We start from the raw sequence: 25,841 nt of genomic DNA on the forward strand, positions 1-25,841 counted from the left end.
GCTACCCAAAACCTAGCACTGCGTGGCACTTCAGATCAGCTGTATGTGCCAAACAATGGAAACGTCCTTAAAGTTGTGGAGCTGATGGTTGAGTTTGATGCTGTACTCCAGGAGCATCTAAGAAGAGTCACCACACAAGAAATGTACACACACCACTACTTTGGAAAAACAATTAAAAATGAGATCATACAGTTACTAGCAACAAAAGATGATTCTGGTAGATCTGAAGTCAGCAAGATATTACTCTGTTATTCTGGACTCCACACCTGACATCAGCCATATGGAACAAATTACTTTAATGGCGCATTTTGTAATAACAGAACCTAGTGAAAATGTCCCTGCAATGGTGACTGTCAGAGAGCATTTTCTAGAATTTATTGACATTGATGATACTACAGGAGCTGGTATGACTAATGTGCTTCTTATAAAGCTAGAGATACAGGAATTGCGATAGCTGACATGAGAGGTCAGGGCTACAATAATGGTGCCACCAGGAGAGGAAAGAACAGAGGAGTGCAGACACGGATCTGAGAGTTAAACCCTCGAGCTTTTTTTGTCCCATGCAGTTCTCGTTCATTGAACTTGGTGGTCAGTGATGCAGCATCAGCTTCCAGTGAGGCTGCTGAATTTTTTAATGTAATTCAAAGCATCTATGTATTTTTCTCTGCATCAATTTATTGATGGCAAATTTTGAAGCAACGTCTGGGAACATCCTCTCTGACACTGAAACCACTGGGTGCCATACGATGGGAAAGTCGAGTGGAGGCAAAACAGCCTATCAAACACCAAATTGGGAAGATAGATGATGCCATAGTTGCCATTATGGAGGATAATGCTATGACAGGAACTGTTTGTGGGAGAACAGGGAAATGGAATCACCAGAAACATACATAACTTCAAATTTCTGTGTGGCTTAGTGTTGTGGCATGACATACTGTTTGAAATAAATGTTGTAAGCAAGAGACTCCAAGGTGTTGACCTTGATATATCTGGAGCAATGGAACAAAGCAAAGTCATACCTACAGTCTTAACAGTCAGATGAGGGATTTCAAAATGGTCTGAAGAATGCACAGAAGATGGCAGAGGAACTTCACACTGAAGCTATTTTCCCACCCATTCAAGAACACAAGAGTCACCGAAGAAGAGATTTTGATTACGAGGCATGGGATAATCCCATAAGAGACCCCAAACAACAATTCAAAGTTGAATTCTTTAACCAGGTACTAGATTGTGCAGTACAGTCAGTTGAAGAATGTTTCATGCAGCTCAAGGAACACAGCAGTATATTTGGGATGTTGTATGATATTCCAAAACTCCTCATTATACCTGAAGAAGACCTACAACAGCAATGCAGGGCACTAGACACAGTGTTGATACATGATGACATGTGCGATATTGATGCGAGTGATTTAAGTGATGAACTGAAAGCCCTTTCAAGATAAATTTCAGCAGGATCAACTCCAAAGGCTGTTCTGGAATATATGTGCACAAATAAGATGAGCACCCTCTTTCCAAATGCTTTTGTTGCTCTGTGCATACTTCTAACACTTCCTGTAACAGTTGCCAGTGGAGAACGCAGCTTCTCCAAGCTGAAGTTAATAAAAACACATCTACACTCCACAATGACACAGGAGAGGCTGGTTGGCCTTGCAACCATCTCAACAGAGCTTGAGCTGGCCCAGACTGTGGACCTTCAGGAAGCAGTTCAAATCTTTGCAACCAAGAAGGCATGGAAAGCACCACTTTGAATAATCAAACAGATAAAAATGTCAGTGTTTACTATGCAGACAAGAAAAGTTACATTTGCTGTTCAGGCATTTGAAAGTTAAGTGTTACTTAACATTTTTGAACAAGGCATTTTAAGTTGTTAGTTCTCCTTTATTGGGGTAGGTAGCAGAGCAGTACCATGAGAGGAATAGAACAGGAAGAAGGCAGAATTGAGACCTTTCAAAGTTTTGGCTCAAGCGAGAGGGCCTGGGGGCATCATTTGAGCTCCCCACCTCTGGTGCCAAAATGTTGTGGGCTGGCCCTGTGTGATAGCCACTTTCTAAGAGTTTGGTAAGCTTAATTTCACAATAACTTTCAAAAAATGAAGGGTATACAGAAAAAACAAGAAAAGAGTCAGTGGTCAGTCTAAAGAGAGAGGAGAGCCTTACCCTTCAGTAGCCAAAGACAGAGAGAGAGAATGAGGGTACTGAGAAATCCATCCTGGGATAGGGCTGAGATACAAGGGAACAAAATCTCATGGAAAACAAGGAGGTGGGCAGCATGAAGATTTATATGAGGGGAGGCTACAACAACTATTGACCTTAGTTTATCTTTCCCAGAACAAGATGATTATTTTCCTGCAAAATACTCATGCATAGTGAATGAATACTTGTGAGATGATAAATCAACTGGTGGGCCAGGATCAGATCTCCTCCTCCTTCACTGAATTTTAAAAGAATTGGATCAATATCTAAATACAAACTTCTCAGTTCCAAACAATTGCTGTGTAAAATGGGGTATGCAACACAAAATACCATAGTTAAGGTCATTGTCTTTCATTACAATATAATTTGACACAAAAAGCAGTCATCGGATTGCACCAACTCCATGTTCAGTCTCCTGAACATGATAATAGTAAAAAGGAGTCCATAAAGCATAATTACATTTCTGAATTTTATGATGGCAATATTTGTATACAGAATTTGATGTCACGCCAGCTCTGTTTACAAAATGCATAGGGTCTCCATTAAAAGATTTATCAAAGTCAGGGTTTCTTACCATTCTGTATAGATACCCATAAAAAACTCTCACACACAAAAAGATATTTTTGTCCAGTGGTTATCCTGATGTAACTCCTGGCATTTTGGGACAACTATATTGCATCAATATATCTTAATCAGTGATATACTGTGCCAGTCTAGCCAATTGAATGAACTACATGCTCCTATGTTAAGTATTTTGGTGCATAAGGCATCCCTTCCCTTTGTGAATGTTATGTGTGTAGAATTGCTCTCTACCCAAGATTTTTTATGAGACTAATATAATGTTGAAAGTACAGCAACCAGCACAAGTTAGAGCTCTTATTACTTCCTAAGGGATACTTAGGCTCCATTTTTTTAATGTTCTGAATGTTAAATGTTCTTTAATGGGTATGAAGTAATTTTGTTCTAAATAGAATTAAAGTTCATTTTTACTTCTTTTAATGTTAAGACTCAGCTTGAACTTTCAGTGGGAAATCGTGCTGTATGTAACAGTAAATCTGTTAACAGCCTGCTGCTGGTATGAGTTTGCCAGGTCTTGGAGTGGCTGATAAGACTATGTGGTATACCTGTGTTTTTTCCAGCAGCAAGATTGAAAATGAGAGTCAACACCAGAGACGGAGGCTGCATTTTCTCTTTGCTAGTCTCTCTTCTCCCCTTTTGTGTTTGTCTTGTTTTCTAGAAAAAACAATAGCAACATGCATTCGATGAAGTGGGTATTCACCCACAAAGGCTCATGCTTCAATACGTTTGTTAGTCTATAAGGGGCCACAGAACTCTTTTCCGCTTTTACAGATCCAGACTAACATGGCTACCCCTCCGATAACAGCAACAACGATAGCTCCAGCCCATCTCAACTAACTTCTTCTCTTGTCCCCAAAGGACAGTTGTTACCATCTTCACTACCAAGAGAGCGTCAGACAAGGGGTTTTTCCTTTTAAAGACTCTATACAGGGCAAGGAATGCTGTTTAAATGAAAGCCTTACTTAATACTTTGTATCTTAAATGCCTTAAATGTCTTTATTTTTTTCTGTATCTTTAATAAAGGGTTACAAAGATGTTTAATTGTGTTTGCCATAGTACTAAGCACACTGAGGTTTTTATACAAATCCCAAATCTTGTTTCCAGCAGTTTAAAGTTGGACAATGACAGGGTGTGATGAGGCATGTCCTTATCCTGTTAAGGAGGGAGCTAATGAGCTCTTCAGCTAGTGCTATCCAGACACACCTGCAGGAGGGAGGAAATTAAAAAGGGAAGAGGTGGTAACTAGGGGAAAACTGCTGTGCTACAGGGTCAGCTGGTTACAGCAATTAGATCAGTGAAGAGGGAAAGAGCCATGGACCCTGCTGCCCTTGAGACAGCCTGGACTAGGCACAAAAAGCGGGAGGGGGAGTCTAAAGATGGATGCTAGCCCCAGTCAGGACTCTAGGGCCAGCTTAGTCTATATGCTTTCTAAAGAGGTGACCAAGTGACTACCCAAAAGCATGAGCACCCTCCCCCTAACAAACCTCCCCCCACTTCTTTACTTTGATACTGCCTTCCCCTGGGTTGGTTGGTTGGTTCAGCTTGGTTGGAGACACTCTTCTATACCCTGAGCAGGGGAAGGATGCTGTGAGTGCCAGAGAAGGGAAGTAACCCAAACCACAGTGAAGTGGGAACTCAAAGGATCCCCATTCACCACACAGGGTCACTTAATGCCTTTGACTCTTTGCGCCCTTTGATTCTAAATCAATACTGCGGAGTGCATGTTCTCATGTTATCATTCTGCATTTGTTTGAACACATAAACAAAGTTATTCTATGGAAGTTGAACATCAAAAACGAACTTCTCATGACTTCTGTGTTAAAGCAATGAAATAAAACAAGATGAATGTCCTAACCAGTGACTTCATATACGACTACAACTGAAGAGTGTTCATTTCTTCGGAACACAACTCACCTAGATAATTACTCTACAAAACGTAGTGTTCAAAAATACAGGGAAGCTGTAAACATGTATATTTTCTTTGCCATACAGATCTCAATTGTATGTTTTATAGTTTTATTTTATTTCTTTTCTAATATTCAGTTCTTTCTGTTTCAATATTAATTGCTACATTGAACATTCATATCTGTGTTGTAGCTTTCCCCGGCCTGGCAAATTCCCTTTTTCTCTTGTCATTTTTCAGCTTTACATTATATAAAGAAAATATATCAACTGATACTAACATATTAAATGTATCACTTGCGTACAACCAAGGGCATGATTTATATGTCTCTAGGTTTACCGCATATAATGTGAAAAATTAAAACATTCTAAAATGCAGATAAATGTGCATTTAATCCAGTGCATCTTGCATAAAATATTACAAAGTATTCCATAAGGAGGGGAAGCAATGGAAAATAAATGACTGGGCCTTCCCTGATTTATTTTATTAAACACCTTTTGAAGATATTAGTTACTGATTTAACTGTTAATGAACATGGTATTGTTTATGGCAGGGGACTAGTTTTCTCAAAGCTCATAAACCCTTTTCTTTCTAATACATTATTTCAGAAGCCTGTCAAAAACTTAGGCTACAACGATGCTTTTATAGCTAAATATCTGATTTCTGTATATATACACAAGGAATTTGTAAATAATGGGCCCTCATCTATCACCCTTTGAATTCCATGGGAGCTGAATTGGAACTGCAAAGTTTTCAGGGTTTTGTTGAATATAGGTTGTGTATTGAGGGAGTATTTAAAAATACAATTTCGTATACATTTTCAGTTTATGCTAAGAATAACTGGTTTTTGGCTTAGACATTTTGAATAAATATTTGTGAGTGTATCACTAGCAAAGACTTGGCTTTGAAAACCGATGGTGTCTATATGTACAGTAGGTATGGTTAGGCCAGCACAATTATTTCTAATGTTTCTCTGCCAATGTCTGTGTCGTAAAGGAATTAACTTCAGGGTTAGTGTCTGAGTCTTTCTACTAAGCATTGCTCTGAAATGTGTGGAAAGCACATTGGGGAGTACAGAGAGACAAATTTTCAAAAGTGGATGCCTGACTTGAGACATCCGAGGCCTCAAGGACCCACAGCTCCAACTAACATTAATGGGAACTGTGGATCCTCTGCACCTCTCATAATCAGGCCAGAGGTGTCTCAAATTAGGCACCTAAAACACTTAAATGGCCATTCTTTGAAATGTTTTGACCTGAGTTGTTTGGGTCATAACACTTAATTTTTGAGTCATAATATACAGCAGTCATTTTTAGCATTCAGGTGGGGGGAGGGGGAGGCTTTCTGTACTGCATACTTTCACTCAGACCACTTGAAAGAAAACAATATTACAAAAAAATGATATTTAATACTGTATGATTTTATTCTCTAAAAAAGTATCAACCTTTTTGTTTTCAATATAATTTTCACTTTCTTCTTACTTCTAGCAATAAATTAACCAGAGTAACAGCCAAAAGTCTGAGTCTTCTCTTACTGAAAGTCCATTGACTTTGATGGGAGCAGGATCAAGACAAGTTATTAGCAGTACAGACTGTGGGCAGCTGTTCATGTGCAACTGCACATCTATTTTGAATACATTTTGTAGTAACTTTGGATACCTTGCATACATACTACAAAACTCATCTAATTTTATATTTGCATATAACACATTAATGCATGCCTGATTAATGAAAATAAGGCCCTAACTATACATTTAAAAACAATGGGATATTTCTAATTGTCCAAAAATGCATGTAAGAGCATTCATCAAATTTTTGTACACATATACAGAAATAGTTCTTTCCTTTTTCCTTTAACTGAATATGATCTTATTCACTTTTCACTAGAGTTGGTTTTGGGGGGAAAGCTCTCCATGAAAAGCTGACAAAAACAAAAATGTGTTTTTCTGAAAATTTGCTTTGCCCACTGGCCATCTGTATTAAGCCATAAAATCTCTCCCAGTGTCTTATCATCCCCCAGTTAATCTAGCTAGACTGGACAGTGGAGACAGGACCTTTGTTAGCAACTCTGATGTTACAGACTTTTGACATGAGATTACAACATGCTACTGTCAGCATGAATCATTTAACCAATGGAATACAAAAGAGGAGGCACAATGAGAGAAAATAATTTGTGACTTCTATGTCAATAGCCCTTCACACTGCGAAGCATGACTACATTCCCACCCCCGAATCAAGTTAGATCATACTCCTTTGCCCAGCTGTTTATTTTCCCCTCCAAGAAAGTTCTTCTTAAATGTGTCAGCTTCTGTAAATTGTCCTCAGTAAGCCTGACATAGAGGAGTTTTTGGAAATAATGGAAATTCAGATGTTATAACATGAAGTGATTGCCCTCTGCTCAACACTTGCCCTGACAATTTGGTTAACAATCATCCAATATTCCACTCTTGAGGTTTTGGCAAAATAACTATTGTCTAGATGCCTCAGCTTTGCTTCACCTTTGTCAATCTGGGTACAGAACAAACTGCACTATGGCATTGATAAATGATCTAATTATTAATTTATAAGGCTTGATTCATACTAAATCAGCCTGGGGACCCGATTCTCAGTTACACTTAGGTCCCTTTACACCTCTGTGGCAGTGTAAGGGGCCTTAAAGCCCCTATTACACTGCCAGAGTACTGTAAAGGCGCCTCTGACATGTGAGCCTGGCTCCTTTAAAGAGTGAGTGGTTCAGCTCACCTATGACTAATAAGCCAGTGCCCTTCAGGTGTAATGAGGGACAGCTAGCCCCTATAAAGATCAGTGGGGATGCCCAGTAAAGACAAAATGAAGGAAAACTGCTAGAGGATGGAAAGGCTCTGGCAGGAGTCCAGAGTAGGCTGGGGAGAAGGAACTACAGGGGAAAGTGAAGGCTCCTGTAATGGTTCCCCAGAAGCAGGGTCAGAACAAGGAAGAAAGAGTGATTGAGAATCCTGGATATCCCTATAGCAAGCGCCTAGAAGGAGAAAGACTTTGTTTATTGTGAGGACATAGTGTATGAAGCCTAAGGGGGTAAGAACATTCTGTATCTAATAACTCTGATGGAGAAAATTTCAAAAGGCAAAGTCAGAAGGAGGGGGGCCTGGATCATACCTTGACTGGGCAGTGGCCCCATGACATTGCCTAAGCGTAAATGAGAATCAGCCCCAGCATGTTTACACTGATATTCTTAGATCTATCACTTGCTTTTGTCACCACTGATCACAATGTGGTGTTGACTCATCTGCAGTCTGTGGCAGGAATGAAAGGGCTTCTCTTGGATTTCTGGTCCTTCCTTGTTGAGCATTTCAGAGAGTGATGTTGGGCAATTCTCCTTAGACACCTTCAGGGGGTAGGTACTACTCAACATAAGGGTGGCATCTCTTGGACCTCATCATTGGTACAAACCTTGTGTGCCTCCTTAATTTCATCCCTTGTATTAATGTGACTATGAATGCCATACCCTCTATCTCTATAGATTTCTCCCTGATTTCTTTTGTTTGGCTGATTCTTCATTCATCCTTCCTGCTACATTCAAGACCTAGAGCTCCAAGAAACCTAGTCCAGTTTTGTCCAGTGCAGGCTGGATTAATTTGTTTGTGCTCTGGCTCTGCTCCAGCTCCAGGCAAAAACCTGCAGCTCCGCTGCTCCGGAGCTGCTCCGCGCTCGAGCTCCGGGCTCCGCTCCAAAGCCTGGGATTAAGGCTTCAATGGACCTGTGAAACAGTTATTACCTTGACTCAGGATGTTCTTCCTTTTAAACATGTTCATGCTTTTGCTGAATCATATATGCAAACAATTATGAAGAAGAGGGGCTACTTCTGGACTTCTTGTACCTCTACTCTACTTTCAATCTCTTAAACCTCATCCTATCCTACTGGTTGTCTTGGTGATGGGGGAAAAAACTCTCTCAAGGAAGAAACAAATGATAAGAAGCCATGTATTATGACACTTCTCTTATTCCCTCCAAGGAATTGCATAAGATGGAGTTGAAAATAGATTTATATTACATTCTTCTCAGTTGTATACTAAAATAGAAATTCCCATAGGGAAAATATCCTAGAGACAAGAAAACCAAAGATTTCCATACACAGATTCCTTTCCTCTCCCCTCCCCTCACATTTTTATATAAAACATCTACATTTTAATGGGAAACACAGTTGCCTAAGGAATGAGCACTGAAAATGTTTGGACTTGTATCAATGTTTAGGAAACTATTTTATTGTACTCAAAATGGTATTGTGTTATTACTAACAATTTTAGGACAAATTATACCCTGACCCCATTCAATATCACTGAGTGAAGTTGGGACAAAATCTTGCCATTTTCATTAAATCTGTATTTCATTTTACTTGAAAACTTCTCTGATGCTGAATGGTATTTGCATATAATGGCACAGTAACAGTATTTTTGAGTATCAGAGGGGTAGACGTGTTAGTCTGGATCTGTAAAAGCAGGAAAGAGTCTTGTGGTACCTTAAAGACTAACAGACGTTTTTGAGCATGAGCTTTCGTGGGTGAATACCCACTTCGTCGGATGCATGTAGTGGAAATTTCCAGGGGCAGGTATATATAAGCAAGCAAGAAGCAGGCTAGAGATAACGAGATTAGTTCAATCAGGGAGGATGAGGCCCTCTTCTAGCAGCTGAGGTGTGAAAACCAAGAGAGGAGAAACTGGTTTTGTAGTTGGCAAGCCATTCACAGTCTTTGTTTAATCCTGAGCTGATGGTGTCAAATTTGCAGATGAACTGAAGCTCAGCAGTTTCTCTCTGAAGTCTGGTCCTGAAGTTTTTTTGCTGCAGGATGGCCTCCTTAAGATCTGCTATTGTGTGGCCAGGGAGGTTGAAATGTTCTCCTACAGGTTTTTGTATATTGCCATTCCTAATGTCTGATTTGTGTCCATTTATCCTTTTCCTTAGAGACTGTCCAGTTTGGCCGATGTACATAGCAGAGGGGCATTGCTGGCATATATTACATTGGTGGACGTGCAGGTGAATTAACCGGTGATGGTGTGGCTGATCTGGTTAGGTCCTGTGATGGTGTCGCTGGTGTAGATATGTGGGCAGAATTGGCATCGAGGTTTGTTGCATGGATTGGTTCCTGAGTTAGAGTTACTATGGTGCAGTGTGCAGTTACTGGTGAGAATATGCTTCAGGTTGGCAGGTTGTCTGTGGGCGAGGACTGGCCTGCCACCCAAGGTCTGTGAAAGTGTGGGATCATTGTCCAGGATGGGTTGTAGATCCCTGATGATGCATTGGAGGGGTTTTAGCTGGGGACTGTATGTGATGGCCAGTGGAGTCCTGTTGGTTTCTTTCTTGGGTTTGTCTTGCAGTAGGAGGCTTCTGGGTACACGTCTGGCTCTGTTTCCTTATTTCCTCGTGTGGGTATTGTAGTTTTGAGAATGCCTGGAGATTTTGTAGGTGTTGGTCTCTGTCTGAGGGGTTAGAGCAGATACGGTTGTACCTCAGTGCTTCCTTCGTGTGGTGTGCCCGGGATGGAAGCTGGAGGCATGAAGGTAGGCATAGCGGTCGGTAGGTTTTCGGTATAGGGTGGTGTTAATGTGACCATCACTTATTTGCACCGTGGTGTCTAGGAAGTGGACCTCCCATGTAGATTGGTCCAGGCTGAGGTTGATGGTGGGGTGGAAGCTGTTGAAATCATGGTGGAATTTTTCCAGAGAGTCTCCTTCCCATGGGTCCAGATGATGAAGATGTCATCAATGTAGCGTAGGTAGAGAAGGGGCGTGAGTGGACGAGAGCTGAGGAAGCGTTGTTCCAGGTCAGCCATAAAAATGTTGGCATATTGTGGGGCCATGCGGCTGCCCATAGCGGTGCCACTGATCTGGAGATATATGTCGTCATCAAATTTGAAATGTATTTTCAAATACCCTTAACATTTTCACTTCTTTTGTAAATAACCTTGTAAAACCTATTTCCTTGCTAGAAATGTCTTCCATTCATCCCACATGCACTTTTGCTTTGCTATTGAGATTGATGAGCTGCTGACCTTTATTTCTCTTAACTTAAAAGAAAACAAAACCCTACTGAAGTTTTATTTTATAAAACAAACAGGTAAAAATGTACATGACTTTGCAAAATAAGAAATAAGGTAGATCAAAACTTTGAACTTACATTTCTTAACTTGAGAGTAGTTGAGAGCTAGTATTATCAAAATAATATATATGTATTATACTTATTGAACCAATTTAAGGTTGTTTGTCTTAGTCAGCACATGTCACAAGTCAGCTTGCACTGTTCATTTTGAAAAGCTAAATATAAGACCCTTTTGTTGAAACTGATGGTAGTTTTGCCTGAGTATGGCTTGTTACCTCAGGAAACAATCACACTATGAAAAAAACAAAACAAACCCTAAATATGTAAAGCTATTAAAAACCCTTCAAAATATCATTATTAAAATAGTTCTGTGCCATTTATGAAGAAATTTTCTTTTTTCTGCAATCCTATATGGACTTCATAATTTCTCCCCGCCCCCATCTGGCCACAGTTGGACAGACAAACAGAATAGGAGATATATGAAATGGGCTGTCAACTTAGACTGTTAACAAGATGTTGGTGCAGCCTGTACCAGTAGTACTTCATGCACATGCAGGTGAGGGGCTGTCAGCAACAGCACCACAACACCCAACACTACCTGTGTGATACAGCAGGAGCGCTAGAGATTTTTTGCCTCTCAAAAGAAGAATCAGCTGTGGATGAAATGAGAAATTTCAGTCATTCATTATGCATCCTTCCACCTTTCTATTATTGTAACAGGGCTGTTTTTCTTTCTAGACTTTTCATATAAATCCTTAAGGTGGGTGTAACTCCAGGATGCTAAAAAGTCATCATGCACAAAACCGCAGCAGTGAAAGTGATGCACATTGGGAATCCAGATAGGCATTCCATCCTCCCCCCATTTTCTTTCCCAATATTCATTTTCATGTTTCCCCTTTGGGCTGGGATTTAGGCAGATTGATTGTTACCATTGTTAGGGACTTTGTACAGAATGATTCTGTGCAACAGTCTCATGATTTACTTGCAAATTGCCCACAGTCAAAATTTATACATTTTGAAAATTTAAAATTATGCTGATGCTTGTTTATTTTTCTTCTTTAGGAACATAATTCAACTTGAATTTTCAGGAACTTGATATTTGCATCCTGCAGTAGAGAACATTGTGAGAATTTGCTTCATTTCAGCATCCAAATTTTGGAAGCAATATTTTGTGGTTGCAAATCAATGGAAAAATTAATCACACTAATTAATCTGACTATCGTGTTCAGCCTCAGCCCTGTTTCCAGGTACTAGTGCAGATCAGTGATCATGTTTGTCTGAAGTTACTAAAGTGCCACCGGATTCCTTGTTGTTTTTGTGGATACAGACTAACACGGCTACCCCCTGATACTTGACACATTTGACTTGTATCCTTTGTTGTTGTTTTTTTGTCATGATCTCTCCATCATGACACAACCTCAATCTTTCTGAGTAATCATAGAATTGGGGGGCTGAAAGTGACCTTGAGAGAGGTCATCTAGGCAAGCCCCTGTTTGAGGCAGCACCAACTACACTGTCTCTTAACTTTGCTTAAAACAAACTTTGCTCTGATTTCAGTGACATGTCTTGCTCTGCTATCTAAATGGCCACTCTCAAGGTTTGTTTGTTGAGTAATGAAAAATGAAATGCTGCGATTGCTCTGGTGCTCTGCTATGGAAAATCAGGTGTAGGAATGACAGATGAGTTTCCTGTGTTTTCAAAGAGAGTGCATGTCTCCTTACTGGCATCACCATGGCAGAATGACACAGGGAATAAATGGAACATGGAAGAGATGAGTTTCTTGTCCTTCCACAGGTAATACTTGGTCTCTAACCTGCAGTCCCCATCACTTTCATTGAAAATATTTGAACTTAAAGCTTGTGTCCCCCTACAGCACACTTTAACAAGGAATATATATCCCCTAACTTGCATCTCCCAGTGCCAGAATAAGAGGGAATGCATGTCCCCTACCCAGAAGACTTCTATCCCTCATTGCAGACTTGCTCAAAAAATGTACTCTATAGAGGTTTTTATACTGTGCTCATTACTGTGGTTCCTGAACACCTTCCAGTAGGGTATAACATATGACTACACATCTGTCATGTGGTGTTTGTTCTCTTATCCTCTTTCCAGGCAAAGAAGTGTGTGCAGTGTCTTGTTTTGGTAGGGTGTTTGTGTGTGTGTGCGCATGTGTGTAATATATACACCCATACATTATGTAGTTATTAGAGAAGGCAATGTCAGATAAATGGGCCATGCACTTGGAGCAGAAGGTGGTGAGATTTGAAAAGGTCCTGAATTCCTGGGGAAGTTCATTCCATGGTCTCAGATTGGCCCTGAGAAAGTTCTGGCTCTTATAATGATGCTCTTTACCCTTATTGTAGAGAGTTTAATTGTGCCCGAGGAACAGAGTTGTTGACCACAGACTTCATCCCAGAGCTTTAGGCAGTTTTTTAGATCCCCTGGATCCAGTCTATGGATTAACTTGAAGATAAGATCTCAGATCTTGATTTTTATTAGAAATTATATGGGAAGCCATCATAAAGACCAGAGGCCAAGTTTGATGTGCTTGTGGTAGCCTGTGGTGCTGAGAAGATATGGTGCAGTGTTCTGTACTATTTGGAGTTTCCTAAGTGCTAATGGCACCATGCTCAGATATATTGTGGTAGTCCAGCAAACAAGTGACAAAGGTGTGAATAACTGAAACCTGGTCATTATCTGTTAGAATAGCCATCTGGAGATGAAAGCATTATCCATGAGTAATGTTTCTCTGTGGAGAGCAAGGAATCCATCAGTACTCTTAAAGATCAAATTGACCAATAGTGGAGGAGTACTTTCCAGTAGATGTGCTCCCTAAACAACACCTTACCCAGAGTAGGCATCTTCAGTGAATGCATGCACTACATCACGCAGCCCCCTAGCAGACTGCCTCCAGAACTTTCTGTCCCTTAAACTGCTTTCTCTTCCCCTTTCTCACCTCCCTCTGCCCCCAGAAGATTTTTCCCAAAGCAGAGCTGGATTAAAGCAATGTGAGACCATACACCTGTCCAATCAGGGGCTCCTATAGACCTGATCTCAATATGCCTTGACCTTGCTTGGTAGGGTGGTACCACCCACACACAAGCCCTATTCTGGGATGACAAGGGCTCTGCTGCCACCCCTTCAGTGACTCAGTGGTTCTCGCTCTCTTCCCTGATGTGCAACCAGTCTGCTGTTCTCCATCCATGGACAGGCTGGGTTCCATCTGGGAGGAGAGAGTCCCTTGCCAAAATGAGCAGCATGTCCTCTGTGAGCAGTTCTCCTCTTGCCAATCCAGTGGGATTCCTGTGGGAGACTTCCTGCCACCCTAGCCTAGGGCTCTACAGCTGGGTGGGGTTGTACCTGCTCTGGGAGGGTGGTTGCTTTTCACAGGACTCTCCACCACAGGCACACAGCACCCTCACCTTCCGTGGTAGTAGGTGCACTGTTCCAAGCAGAGTTATGAGGGTAGCTGCCATCCCTCTTATATGCAGCCTTGTGGCAATGTCCTCTGCTAGGGCTCTCTGCTTGTCGGAGACTGTCAAGACTCAGGCTCAAAGACCCACATGAGTAGCAGTGGCAACAGGTCAGGGGAGAGGGCAGGCATTTCATAAACTACCTAACGTAGAAAGAGGCCTGCTGAGCCCCCTCCTCTTCTCCCCAGCTGTATTTGTACCCGTGCTCTTTGATGAGCCCTGCTCACATCACTTATGCCACCACGTGACTTCATAGCTGGGGACCCCAATCAGGTGCGGGTTGTGCCTAGTTACTCTTACCCGTCCCTGGGAATGCACCCCCCAGAATCTGCACCCTCCCCCCGCCCCCAGCAGATTTCTTCGAGAATACAGCCCCCTGCCAGACTCGCTATGGTTGTTTAAGACAGTTTAGCTGCTTCTGTTACCCCAGGCACGTTCTTTCCTCGCGAAGCTGCTGTGGGAAGGCGGCGGGGGGAGGGAGGGGGATCATTCCCCGTCTAAACCACCCCGGGGCAAAGTCCCAGGCGCTTGGCTGGGCGCTGACCGAGCGGGCGGGCGGACGCGCGCGCGGGAGGGGGGCGCACACGCGCTCCGCCTGCCAATGAGCCAGGCCACCTCCCGCTGTAGCAAGACGGCGTGAGCCAGAGGGAGCCCGGGAGCAGCCGAGCGCCAGCTCCGGCAGATCAATGGTGGGAGGGGAGGCGGGAGGAAGCCCAGCCTGACGTCAGGAAACTTTCTCGGTGGCTGAGCCGGGAGCTCGCGGAGCCGCTTCTTTCCCTGGGTGCCTCGCAGGGGCCGGCCCCGGCTGCCACCCTCCATCACTCCGCAAGGTACCGCGCGTCCGTCCTTCGGGCGGCTGCCTGCGCCGCGAGCGGGACTCGGGCCGGCCAAACTCCCCTGCAAGTCCGCAGGAGTCTGACGCCCCCGCGAGGACTTTCGGCGTTGGCGGCGGCGGCTCTTTCAGCCCTTTCCAGGGCCAGCCGCGGCGGCCAGGGGGAGGCGCCCCGCGGAGCGCCCGTCTCCACGGGCAGGGGCCCGGGGCTCTTGCCAGGCGCAGGCCGGGAAGGGGGGCGCGTTGGGCAGCTCCCGGGGCTGCGGCGTCCGAGCGCGGTTTGGCGAGGGACGGGGCAGCCTGTTGAGCGCAGTGGCTGGAGTGATGCTGGGGCGCGGGGCCAGCGCGCGTCTGGTGTCGCGAGCGGGCGCGGGGCAGCCTCGGGCTCCCGGGGAAACTTTTTTAGGTTGAGTGAGCGCGGGGCGGGCGGCCCCCCTCCGCCCGGGGCATCCAGCCATGAGCCCTGCAGCCTCCCCGTAGCCGCTCGCGGCGCAACTTCCAGCTCCCTTGTTGGCTTTGCGCTGCAGCTGCCTTATGGCCAAGATCGGAAACGACTGGCATCCAATTATCCCTCTCTTCCTCCCTCCAAAACGTGAAACAGCTGTAGCGACCTAAGCACCTTTTCCACTCTTAGGCGTCTCGCTTTTGAGGGTTTGCTAGTGTTAGCAATGATTGCAAATCTTGCCCTTCCCCCCCCCCCAAGAGAGCGGGGTGGGGGAGGTGAGGATTGGGTCACTGGCATTTGTTGTACCAGATTTAGGAAACAGAAAAAGGATTGATGGAGCCTGGCAGGAATGTTTGGATCTTAGAGTAGTGAGTACAATACTTTGTGTGTGGAAGACTTTTCTAATAATATAGAGGAAATAGCCCTTTGCTACATACTCACTTGCATCAATATTGAATTGTATCACTAGAATTAATCATGCGATATTTCCCAGTGTGATGATAGCATAGAAAATAAAGTGGTGCTGGAATTAATTTTCTCTCAGTAGGGCCTTCAGGAGATGCTGGGAAGTCCTCAGTCATTGTCAGTCTGCATATACTTCTGAAATTTAGATCACCTTTGAAATTCAATAATGATTATGGATTTTTAATCCTATATATCAATGAATACCCCCAAAGAGAATGTCAGGTTTTTTCTAATATTTATTAGACTATATTTGCTTTAAAACTTAAGGTAAACACAGGCACAGCTTGTTTTTCTTCCCCAACTTTGCAATTATAGGGACTTTGTCAGGATTTCAGACTCCAAATATGACTTTGGAAATGATAGGAAAACTTCCTCTGAATTCTCAATAACTGTTTTCAAAACAAACACACCCTATTTTCTAGTGAGAAATGTAAAAAGTATAGTAAAGCCATTTTCTCTGATTTTTGTTGATCCTATAAAGTTTTGTTTTGCTTCTCCTGGCTTAGCCATAGCAATTATGTTTTGGAGATGAGCTGACATCACTGCTGATGCTAACGAACACATTGTTTTGCAGAGGAAGATTTTTCTATCCATAGCCAAATTAAAACAGAAAAGTTAATTTTAACCCCATAAAATAGGGCTTGTCAATTGGAAAGGAATGTGAAGACTATACTAATATTTGAGCATAAATTTCAAGCTCAGAATCACAGGAGGGAGAAGGAGAAAAAATTAAATTTCAAAGAGGGTTTGAAACTTAAGATGACAGTGACCTTTATGATACTCTTCTAAAAGGATATGGTAAAATGCAATATTATTTCTGTGCTGTTACTTTAATCTCATTACCATGATTGGCATTAGTCAACTAAAGAACAGTGACATAAGTTTTTGAATATCAATGCAGATTTACTAATAAATGAGAATACTGAGGAGACATTTTTCTTATTTTTATCCAAGGGTAATGACAGTCAGTCAAAGGCCAGTAAAGGTTAATTGTAGTCTTGAATATTTGTCATAAAAGGAATTCAGTTACTTTGACTGTTCCTTAATATTAAAAAAAAAAACACCCACAATGCTGATACTTAAACTTGTTGCTGCTTTATTTTAAGTCACTCAATTGTCTTAAACTATCACTACATTTTTAATTTAAATCGAAAATAGTACTTCTAGTTGGATTCCAGTATGTAAGCTTCTTTAAAAAGAAAAGGCTTCTCTATATTGAAGTAACTGAGAATATGTTCAGAAGTCTGTCTTATTCTGAAAGGAAGGCAGTAGTGGGCAGATGTGATGGTATACATGAAATTGACCTGAAATATGCTTTGAATGTACATACATTTATATAAATACATATGCTCTGCTCTCAGGATGGTGTAAATGACTATCAGCTGTCAACTCTCTTTATAGGAATAACTATGAAAATAATGCCCATAGAAAAGATTATCATATGATGCTGTGTGTCATTGCTCCTATTTTTTCTCTTCTCTAGGTTAAGTAAACTACGTTATGATTTCATAGCAACACCTGTCAAACAGGCTACTGATAAAGTGATGCTTCACTACTATTAAGAGTTTACAATCTAAACATAGGAGGGGAACAATTAAAAACAACATGAGTGGTGATGTTAAGTACACAACTTATTAGTTTTGTGCTTTTTGGTTTGTGTCTTTTCTTTTTATGGGCATATGTTCATTAGTTAATGAGCTGTATGAGTTAGTGTTTATAGGCCTCCTTGAAGAATTGTGTTTTCAGAAGGGAGTTGGAGGATCAAAAGGTGGAGATGCAGTATATCTGAGTCATGGATTAAGGTTTTAGGAATATGTAGCAGGATGGAAGAACTCAAGGGGGTAGTTACTTGTGTGTGTTAGACAGAGTAAAGTGGGGAAGACAGACAATGGAAAAAGATAGCTAGAGTCAGGTTGTGCAGTACTTTACTTCCAAAGACAAGGGTCTTAAACTTGCTTTGGACAACAGTTGGAAGCCTGCAGAGGGATTTGATGAGGGGTTATAATGGCAGGTGAGGTAGATTGCTTTTACTGAATGAAGCACTTCAGATAGTATTAATTAGGATAAGGCAGATACTGGGAGATTAAAGAGGAGGAGGCTGATGCAGTAATCAACACTTAGACAAGGGTACTGGTGATAGGCTGTTTGCCAATTTTGAGAGTTATTTTAGAATAAACTAAATACACAGGATGATACTGAATACTGTACAATTAAAAGCACACATGGCAATAATACTGTACTCTTTCCCAGATGTTAAAGTTCCTGTGTGTACAGTACAGTTTAAAGTCAATTCTTCAACACAGGTCTACAAAATCCTGTCATCTGTTGAGTAAATCCTTAGAATTTCCTTAAATTTTTTTTGAAAATCCTTTCTATTTTTCCTTCAAACTTAATTACATTTAAAAAAATAATGAAATATGAGAGGTAAAGAGGGATATGCATTGCAGTGTAGGATAGGGCTGTATAATGTGTATTGAAGATAAAAGTATTTTGAAGCATACAGTTCTAAATACAGAATATCAAAAGAATCATGTGAAAATATTTAAGGTCATAATATTAATAGTACCAGTGTACTTTGATTACAGAACTAGTTTTTCCTCCCAAGATTTGATCCATGAATAGCCTGTTGCATGAGCATGCTGTGAGGAAATAATCAGAACTACCAGATACACTAATTAAAGAAAACTTGAAACTAGGAGTGTATTAAGTGCCTCTACCCTGATCTGGAAGGACCATTTAACTAGAGAGAGAGGCTAGTTCATCCTCTGTAACCTTTCAGTTGTTGGTTTCTCTGCTATGACTTCCAACCAGGTTGCCAATTACTGCCCATTTTGGTGATTTTTTCTGATGGATACTAGTCCACTGAGAACTGAAATCACCTGATTCATTTCACAAATGCTAGTAAATGCTCAGATGGAAACAATTTCCAGTTGCTACAGAACTGAATTTAAATGATATGAATGACAGAGGTCAGAGGCACTGTTTGTAACGACTAATCCCCTGAGCCAAAAAGTTCTGAATTGATCTATTAGAATACAAATTATATAACAATGCATAAATTATGCAATAATAAACCTTGCCCTCCTTTCTCTCAATAGTAATCTGATTTTTGAATGGATAATTACAATGAGGGAATCAGATTATTGCCCAGGAAAGAACAGAGACTATATTATTGCTATTATAACACAAGTAGTGCCCCCGCACACAGATTGCTTAATAACATTCTCCACATATCTCTCACCTTAAGTGGTTCACTACTTCCTCTAAGGATTTTAGAAATTGATGCATTCTCAGCAGGTCTTGAACTCTTGCGGTCCAATCCTGCTTATTTTACCCACATGTACGTCACTGAACTTGTTGCCTGACAATTGCAATCCAATCTGCCGTGGTCCAAAGTAGGCCATAGTTACAGAGGAGTTGAGCTGCACTTGGGTGATAAGTAGTCAAAAGTTGTGTTTATCTTGGAAAAAAATATTTTGCTTAAATTAAAAACTTTTGATTTTTATGGACTGTCTTCCATTCATATACTTATCTCCTGTTGGCAATAGTGGAATACTACAACAAATCTAATTCTGTAGAGGAAAAAAGTCACATGCAGGTGACCAAAAAAAGAGAGGCATTTTCTGAAGTTCTTTAAAGAGAAGTTCTACTCTGAAAACAGACCCTAGGGTTCTATGTTTGTTTCTTTCTGTATCAAATCTTCTCAGTTTTTGTAAGTAGAAAAGATGTTTTTCTAACCACCAGCTTTGTACAGTCAGCCTGGGTTCTGAGAATCAAACTGGGTTCTTTTCATTTCATACATCCTCAAGGATCAGTTACATCTGAGCAACCCCACTGTCTTCAAATTATTATCACAGTGACACCTGTGCAACCCAATTGCCTTCAATGAGTTTGCACAGGTGGAACTGATTGGAACTTAGTAAACAATTCTGTTAATGATGCACAAGTTGGGAGAGACTCCACATGTCATTCAGTCTTAGCTCTGTTGTCTCTGCAGGATTAACAGGAGGCGCAAACAATACACATTTATTTTAGTCACGAAGATCTGCAGATATGACCCTAAATACATGCAAAGAGAATATGTGTTGAGTAAGAAGGTGGAGTTTTTACATAGTCATTTTTCAGAGTAGCATTATAGTCTTATGGAGTTCTTTAGGCACTAAAATTGAGTCACAAACTTCAAGAATATTTTTTAACAGTTCAAAGGGCTAGTATTTTTTTATTTTCAATATCATTTCCTCTTCCAGCTTTTCAAACATACTTGACTTAATGTAAGTTCTTAATATTCCAAACAGATTGGTATTTCTAGCATATGATTATTGATTTAAGTGTAATCATTGTTTCTAGGTAATGGGAGCAACTTGAACTTTTCCCATACTATGCCTAGATGCACAAATTTAGTCTCTAGGGCTGCAATTCAGCACTTTTCAAGAGCAATAAAATCATATGAAAATTTAAAAAATGCACTCAAATTCCTGTGCAGTGCATTATTTTTAGATAAAGTGAAATAGCTCAGAGTGGACTCGAAGAAAGTTATTAAGAATCCCCAAGGTCTCAGATTAGCATTTTCAGTTTGAATGAGGGCAGGCTTAGAAGAGCAAAAGATTAATACCAGTCTTTGATCAATCAGTAAAGATGGGTAGTATTATGTGTACATTCTTGAATATCACCTATCATAAACTGAGATTGCCTGTTCATTTAAAAAAAAAAGAAAAAAAGAAGACCTCAGCATGACCTTAACTAGTTGTGATTTCTTTTCCAAATGAGTTGGATGTTTGGCCAGCGTACCCATTGGGCTTTTGTGCTTACTTAACACAAATCATCTTATATTGCTTTGAAAGTTACAATGAATACTACATCACTAATGAGTACTTTCTGCTTTTACATTATTTTAAATCAGTTTGCCAAACTAAATACCTCCTTGTGCCACTGACTTTTGAGTAGAAATCTGCACTGAAATAACTGGGAAGCTTTTTCAACATCAGAAAAAAAAATCTGATGCAAAGTTGCTCTTGTTGTAGTCTAACCTAGAAATGGCTTCTATTACTTTTTAAAAGACATTATTCGTGAAATGCTATAGCAGTCTTCTGTTGACTCAGGCATGTGCATGTCAAACATGTGAGGATTCATAAACAAAGAGTTTGTATGTCCTCAATGCCATCTTTTTAATGTTTGCTAGGACTAGCCCTCCATAAACCATACTATATTGCTACATTATGTCTCTTGCACTTCTTGTGTGTAGAATTGCCAGCCACAAGTGTTTGAAATCATGTCTGATCCCAAAAATCATGATTGGCTTAAAATTTTGGGGTTTAAAGTCAAATAATAAATCTTGGATTTTTTAGTTGCCTTTTGGCCTTTGAGACTTTTGGGTGCCCTCAAGTCCCATTTGCAAGCTTTTCTTTCTAGTCATGAGAGGCCAACACTTTTTGTAATATAAAATAAGCAAAGATTTGAAAATAATATCGAAGTGGATCATTAAAATTAAGCAATAAATGTATCAGGAGGTAAAGTACATATGTTTTTTCTGTAATACTGAATGCCTAACCAAGTCAGCATATGGGAGTAGGAGGATATACAGCTAACATAAAAGGTAGTTTGAGAGACCGAAACCCCACAGCTGTGCCCCTTAATCTGTTTCATATGTGCAAGCTTTAGAAGTGAGTGTGCTGTGGCTTTGTAAACAAAAAGATCTTTAGCATCTGAGTTTAGTCATGATCTCTCTATTGAAGGGAGCAGACTACAAATTGCAATACCAATTTTATATGCTTTACTGCAGCATTAATATCCAATTTATCATGTTGAGCAAATAAATTTAGGATGGGGGAAATACTTTTTTTCAACAAATTTTGCAGCTGGAACTGATACTAATACTCTTATCTCTCAGTACCATACCGTAATTGCAGTTAATTGGTTGCTGGATAACTGCTTCTGCTATGTGTTGTGGTGTGAAAATGCAATATATCAACAGTACTAAATCACAACATTAGCCTGTATAATGTTAATGTTTTGAGAGAATTTCCAGATCAATCATCCAAATGGGTGAAACATTTCATGTGAAATTCCAGCATCAGTGCATTCCCCAAACTTTTGTAGCTAAAGTGTTTGTTGTTACTATTTACTTAAATAATATCCAATAAATTAATATTTATTTGGGTAATTTATGCATTAACTTAAACCAGTAGTGTTTGCTGGTAACATGAAAATCAAGATTAGTTGGGGATGTGGAACCAAAGGCCATAATTAGGAAGTGAGCAGAATAGTCATGTCTTTTTTCACACAGTCATTTAGAAATGTTGGAGCCCCCATTAAATCACAATCTGCCTGCATTCTAATATAACCCCTCTGCAATTACCCAGTTATCTGAATCCTGCCAGGCTTTTCTTGCTCAGCTATGGGGGCTCATGTAAATACAGTCCCACTTGTAACTGTGACTCCATGACAAAAACTGCTCCCAAAATTTGGAGATTGGAGCTCAACATTTGGCTCCAATTACAATGGTCACAAAAGCGCATCTTCCAGAAAGCAACCTGGCTTAGAAAGGACACTAGGGAGCTTTCCAGTGCATCAGAAACAGACATTTCTCCAAGGCTGAATAGAAGCAGCACAGAAGTTTGAGAGAGGCAAATGGGAAGTTCCACGCGGAACTGTGGGCCAAACTGGACTCTGATGTTATTGGATGACTAGTTTATGCAGGTAAAGAGACTTGAACTGAGAAGCAGTTTTGTGCGTGAGTGTGCACACATGTGCGGGGCACCTTTGGAAAACATATTGGGATCATGGGTCATTATGTTCCCATCCCTTGATTATTCAGAACTTCTCTTTGGCCAATAAAATCTCAAATGCTGTCACATGTTGTGAGTTTTAAGATAGTTATGTGTACAGAAGAAGAGAACATGTATCACTTGCTAACCAAAGCACTGTATAGCTATCTTCTTTTAAAGAACTATTACAACAAACATGGATGAACTTCTGCTGTGGCTTTGCTGTTATGTATGATGAAAAACATTCTAGCGGGACTCCTTGTTCTGTACCTAGAAGCTAAAATGTGGCACACTGCAGGACACACATTCAGCTGTAGACCATACGTGGGTTAAGCACTAACCATGCTTCACAGAGTAAGGATATGTCCCTCCAACTGCCAGATATGTGCATGCAGATCCACAAGAGACAGAGGGAAAGAAGCTGATGTTATTGGAGGGAACATTAATTCCATAACTAGTAACCTTCTGTTTAAAAAATACCTAATGAACATGTATAAATGGAGTTTAACTTTTGTTTATAATCAATATGCTATATTAGTCAAACTGTACAAAGTTCTGCTAGTGTTTACTGTCTAGAATGGTCTGAAGAGAATAGTTAGTCCCTTTCATGTTGATATGCAGAAAAAAGAGGCCTCTCTGTCTTCTTCCTTTGTGACTCATCCTGGATCATAAAGCAACTTGCCAAGTGTCTAGGATCAGCAGGGGATTGGATATTGGCTAGCTGGTTGACGTTTCATCCAGAAAAGACAGAGATAAAGGGAAAGCAACCAGGAAAAATGAGGCTGGTCTCACACCCTTATTGAGAAGTTGCCTGTCACTTGCCAAATGGAGGAGTAAGGATGCTGCAGCAGATTGGCTGTAGGAACTTGCTAGAGGGAAGGTTAGGAAAAGAGTTATTCAGAGAGGATGTGGAAAATGGGGAGAAGTATTAACATATGCATTCTGTACTGTTGACAAATTGTTTATTTTGTTGTTTTATCTACTTCAGTTGTAAGAAAGATCTTTGGGATAGGTACTCTCTGCTTGTGTGTGTGTACAGTGCCTAGTGCAATAGGGCCCAATCTCTGATTGAGGTCTCTTATCGTTTAGGGTCTACCAGAATGGATTCTAAGGTTGCTGCTATTTAAGTGTGGAAAAAACTTGCTTTTTTTATTTCAGGTGTGAACATTGCTGTGCTTACTAGTTCCTTTCCCAGAGCCAGGTTGGACTTCTATTTTGTTCTAGATGGGGCCTACACCTTAAGACCACCTGGAAAATTATATACAGTGGTAGCTGCTGGTTCATTAAACAGGATTTTCTGTAGGAGTACTCTATCCCTGTACTCCATTATCTGCTCTGGCTACTGGTTCATACTGAGTGAAATTTGAAATGTTGTTGTTAACTTCTAAAGCCCTAAATCTTTAGGGAATTGCCTATCTTAGAAATCCCTTTCCCCCAGTGTGGCTCTGTGGCAGTATCAGGCAGCTGAGGCACTGAATAGCAATAGGTTTAAATGAGAACTGGTTTAAATGAGAATAGAAATAGGGTGTTCTTGGGAGAGGGCGAATGGCAGGATATCTGCAGCTATTTAATTTGTTAATGTGCCCTCCTATGCCAGAGCTCAGGTTTGATGAATGTTGGGGAACATTCCAAGGCCTATCCTTTTCCAGATTCTTTTGAGAGAAAGAGTTGGATGTTGAATGAAGTTTTGGAGTCAATGCCTGGCAGCATCCTTTGTGATATTGTGCTAATTTGTGAAAGTATTTTTTTTCTAATGGTGTTTAAAGTATTTTTAGAAAATACAAATAAAAACATGAATGCATTAAAATAAACAGGACCTTCTCTGATACCCAGGCCCACCCAGCAAGATTTTGTAAGTCAGTGACTCCCCAGTCGTGAGCTGTTATATTTTGATCATGGAAGTTGCCTAATAAGAGCCTATCTTGGTAAACTAGACCAGTCCTGTCTATTTTAAACAAAGCATTGTTGGTTGGTTTTTCCCCTTGTAGGTGAAGGAGTGTCACCTCAGGGACCACTTTTGTGAGCTTCTGTTATCATAGGTCTTGCCCACTCTAGGAAAAAATGGTACCTGTTTTTCCCAGCAATGGGGCAGCTGTATTGTTACTGGGAAACAGCAACATTGTCTCAAAATGGATACAGAATCTCCTAGCATAAATATACCCTCAGCCTCTTACACTATATAGGCCAGAGTTTAACTTGCAGTTCTAAAGAGTCTTAATGAGGTATGTTGTTGTTTCTTATCACAACAGCCCACCTTCATCATCTATGCCCATCCAAATAATTGTAATTTATCAAAAGCCCCGGGTATTTTATGTATCATTGTGGATAATGCCAGAGCTTTAACCTTTTTCTTATCTCCAGTTAATCATCAGTGATGACTCTTCTCTGTTCAAGGACAAACACCTGCAAACATGATGCTGGGGTAAACCTTAATGGTATGTTAATGGCACTCCTTCTGCTTTTCTGGTGGGGGTGGAGGAGTTTGTTTCATCTTGCTGGTGGTTGCTCTGCACACTTAGACATGCTGATTTATGTTTTTATTTGTTCTTGTTCTACTTTCAGTCTTCATGAATTATCCCACTAGTTTTATTTTCTGCCACCCCACATCATGCTGCATTGCAGCACATGCTTAACAGGGTCTAATCTGATTCAAGATTAACCTCATTTAAACTTCTCTCTTATTACCATACTCTTAATCTTCTGTACAATGGTTGTACTGTTCATAATCCAATCCATTCCTATATACCGCCTTGCACTTATTGGGACACACTTACATGGGATATCTTCCAGGGAACTGATTTAAACCCTATGACAATAGCAAGGACTGCTGCTTAACAAGGATGATAATTCTGTTTAATTAAGATACCTGCAGTTGATTAAGTGATACTTAAATAGGGATAAATAGTATTTGTGATGCTCTGGGTGATATTGATTTGTCTTCCTTTAAATGACCTTTACCAGTGCTTTCTTCAAGTTCACTCCCATTAAGATCACAGTATTGCACACTTGTCAGAAACTTCATGATGGTTTTTCTCTAGTTCCGTTGGGCTGCAGCTCACTGAGCTGTGTTTTGGGGGGTGTAATAGAGTTCACATCCCACCCCTCTTCCTGAGGCCT

At 40.7% G+C, this 25,841-nt stretch overlaps 1 protein-coding gene across 9 annotated transcripts in view; it reads left to right on the top strand.

Annotated features, from left to right (window-relative positions):
* The window catches only part of GULP1 (GULP PTB domain containing engulfment adaptor 1), a 322,371-nt gene that overhangs the window by 29,699 nt on the left and 266,831 nt on the right, over positions 1-25,841 (top strand). Inside the window, exons 1-2 of one of the 9 annotated variants that reach the window (XM_045032394.1) lie at positions 14,961-15,048; positions 25,086-25,159. The exons of 6 other annotated variants lie outside the window; for them this stretch is intronic. The gene's annotated coding sequence lies outside the window, so the exon portion shown is untranslated. Of the gene's footprint in view, positions 1-14,918; positions 15,049-25,085; positions 25,160-25,841 lie in introns of those variants that run through there. 2 more of the 9 variants (XM_045032393.1, XM_045032392.1) reach the window with 2 other exon arrangements.

The sequence above is a fragment of the Mauremys mutica genome, chromosome 10 (assembly GCF_020497125.1).
Source record: "Mauremys mutica isolate MM-2020 ecotype Southern chromosome 10, ASM2049712v1, whole genome shotgun sequence".
Classification (NCBI taxonomy): Eukaryota; Metazoa; Chordata; order Testudines; family Geoemydidae; genus Mauremys; species Mauremys mutica.